This window comes from Rattus norvegicus, chromosome X, assembly GCF_021556685.1.
Source record: "Rattus norvegicus strain SHRSP/BbbUtx chromosome X, alternate assembly SHRSP_T2T, whole genome shotgun sequence".
Taxonomy (NCBI): domain Eukaryota; kingdom Metazoa; phylum Chordata; class Mammalia; order Rodentia; family Muridae; genus Rattus; species Rattus norvegicus.
The window spans coordinates 121,289,204-121,292,597 of record NC_141554.1 but is presented as its reverse complement, the minus strand read 5'-3'; the positions used below and the strand labels follow the sequence as shown (position 1 = coordinate 121,292,597).

General features: G+C 40.7%; 1 pseudogene; it reads right to left on the bottom strand.

The window, feature by feature from the left end:
* Window positions 1–1,448: 1,448 nt before the first annotated feature.
* Sinhcaf-ps2 (SIN3-HDAC complex associated factor, pseudogene 2) lies at window positions 1,449–2,109 on the bottom strand (annotated as a pseudogene).
* Window positions 2,110–3,394: the final 1,285 nt, after the last annotated feature.

Genomic DNA, 3,394 nt, shown 5'->3' with positions numbered 1-3,394 from the left:
GACTGTAGAGAATTGACCCATTCTTTGGGCAATCTGTGCATGTTGTAGCTTGTTCTAGGTAGGTTTTTTCCTAAAAGGAAGAAATACACAATGTAAAACTATAGGATGCCACAAACTGTGGTTTTTCCTTGTTGTGAAACTCTAAAGGTCTTTAAAAATCCAGTTTCTAAAGTAATCATGAGCAACAGAACACTAAGGCAGCCACATATGCTTCCTCTACGAGGTCTCAAGTGGCACTACTCTTTTTCCTGAAAATTTTGAGAAGAGGCAACTAGACAACTTCAGTTCGGTTCCATTGAGAAGCCAACTGAATCATTGAGATCTAGGTGTGGAGCTCCACTCAGCTATCTTGAGGTTAAGAAGTCAACCCAACCAACCAACTTAGCCTCAACACACAACTAACCCTTCTAGTCAACTTTAAATAGTGGGGAGAGAAATAACAAAACAACAAAACCCCAAACCCTAATAATGTTTATGAAAAGGCAAGGAACTACTCTATAGATAAAACCTCCACAAAGGTCAACTGAGGTAATCCAGAGCTAGAACTGAATCATGTGGATTTCAGTGAATCCAAGACAGTCATGTTAACACCAATGTCAATTATTTACATACTGTAAGTCATTTAGGAAATAGCCCCAAGCACCATCAACTTTGCCCATCATCCCCCCCCGGACTTGCACATTCTGATTAAGTAGTTTCTAACCACATGTGTTCTCTATTTTGTGGGGATACTTTGGTACTATCCCTATTGGACCTTGCCCATCCTAGAGGCAGGCCTTCCCCAGGATATCTGGTTCTGTTTTATGAGATCCACATAAAGTCTTTTATCAACATGAAGATAAGGGGAGGCGACACGGTGCTACTTGTGTGCTCAGAAATTGCTTCCTCTTTCAAGCTATTTGCAGAAAACTCAGTCTGTCCTGTTAATAATCAGTAGCACAGATCAAAATCATCAGAACCTTGGCAATGCCTTGGCATTTAAAAAAATTTAACTACCTTCTAGGAGCAGGTCATGCTACTGAGTTATGATAAATAATCATGAGGAAAAGTAAGTGTAACCAGCCATTTAAAAATGCCACAACCACTGCCTCTCCACAGGAAGCATAAACTACATATGGTTTATCACACAAAAATCCCATCTCTGTTCCCTGAAATTCCCCTATTCCATTCATTAGAGGGGATTTTAAAACAGACTTGAAGAACACTTTACAGCAGCATTCAGCTTTCCTATGAGGTACTCTGCATCTTAAATATTATGTACACGTCTTTTCCTTGCAGTAAGCTAGAGACTGGCTTTGGAGTTTGTTGGGTGAAGGGTAAGGATAGTAACCCATTAAAAACTATTCTAGAAAATGTCTTTTAGCAAAATAGCAGGCATCCAAGTTAAAAATAGGAGGATCAGTTTGTTTTGTGGTCTTTTCAAAATTTAAATCGCCCTTTGCTCTCTTCTAAATGAAACTTAGTCTCCACTCCTGAGTGGAGATGCGCAGAGGAGCTGGCCCCTGCTCCTAGGCTTCTCAGTAGCCGCCTTCTAACTGCTGCAGTAAGGCTTACAGAGATGAGTGTCGATGAGGACATCCCCAAAACGGCCCTTATAGATGATCCCACAACATCTTTACTGTCTTTTCCAGTAGGTAAGATCTAAGAAAGAAAAAAAAAAAGGAGTTCTTTTAGAGCTGGGAGCCATGTCTGTATCTGAGTGTGGAGACTGGGCTGGAGAGGCAATTGAGGTGGTGGTATGAGCATCAGAACTGTCGCGGTTAAATTCCTTCTGCAGTTTACTAATGTGGTTGCTTTTCCTCCTGTTTCCAGATGGAGTTTTCACTTTCTTTGGTTTCAATATTTTCTTTAGACTGGGGCCTGCTCTTGCATCTACCACATGATTCCAGTTTTTTTCTTTTGTTTTTTTTGTTTTTGTTTTTGTTTTGTTTTTGATCCTGTTGGGAACTTCTTTGATCTTTTCACAAGCAGCACACAGGCATTACAGATGTCTCCTGAGCAAGGCTCAGGCAAGTCAAAAGAGGTCTGGAAGTCCTTTTCATAACATTTACTGTCTGTGAACTGAGAATTGAAGGAGTCATTGTTTTTGATAGCTGAGTAGTACTCCATTATGCAAATGTGCCACATTTTCTGTATCCATTCCTCTGTTGAAGGGCATCTGGGTTCTTTCCAGCTTCTGGCTATTATAAATAAGGCTGCTATGAACATAGTGGAGCACGTGTCTTTTTTATATGTTGAGGCATCTTTTGGGTATATGCCCAAGAGAGGTATAGCTGGATCCTCAGGCAGTTCAATGTCCAATTTTCTGAGGAACCTCCAGACTGATTTCCAGAATGGTTGTACCAGTCTGCAATCCCAACAATGGAGGAGTGTTCCTCTTTCTCCACATCATTGCCACCATCTGCTGTCACCTGAGTTTTTGATCTTAGCCATGCAGGCAAATTGTTAAGACAATGGCAAAATGTAGTCACATTCTTGGCCAAAATATCACAAGAATGGTCTCTAGCCCAGTTGCTAATTATTCTTCTCTGAAACCTCCTGAGCAGGGCTACCATTACTCTCAACACTGCTGCCTTCCAAAACTCTAATAGGATATCCTGTTGAGTCTCAGTTTTAATATTTGACTGCTTTTCTAATCCAAAGTCTTGAATATTTTCCCAACAAGCAGCATGCTGAGGCATGTAACAGCAATACCCAATTGCCTGATACCTCATTTGTATTTCTGTGAAAAGATACTGTGAACAAAACAACAAAAATAAAGCAATTCATTTGGAAGCTTGCTTCCAGTTTCAGAGGGTGAGCCCTGTCATGGCAGGAAGCAAGGAGGCAAACAGGCAAGCACGCCTGGTGCTGGAAGCTTCCCTCCTGATCTGCAAGTTAGAGGCAGAGAGAATGAGACTATCTGGCATGAACTTTTGAAAAGTTAAAGTTGAACTCCAATGACAAATTTCCAAAAGGCCACACCTTTAAACCCTTCCTGATCAGCTCTACCAACTGAAGACCAAGCATTGAAATACAGGAACCTATGGCAACTATTCTCATTCAAATCACCACGAGGGCCCCACCTGAAACACAAAAACAATTGGTCCCTAGAGTATCTACTTAGATGAAAACAGTCCAATAAAAACATCAAGAAAACCAAAGATGGTTTCACAGAAGATAAAGAATAGGTTAAAAAGTTCATTTATTTTCCACATTTCTTAGCAAAGCAGGGAAGCTTTCCTGAGGTGTTCTCACAATTAGGTCATCTAGTTGCCTTTTGTTTCTCACAGAACTGTTTGCATCAATGATTCAAAATATCTTCTGTCACTCTCCCTCAAACTTTCATTCCTCTGTTTCTAAACACACACACACACACACACACACACACACACACACACACACACACACACAC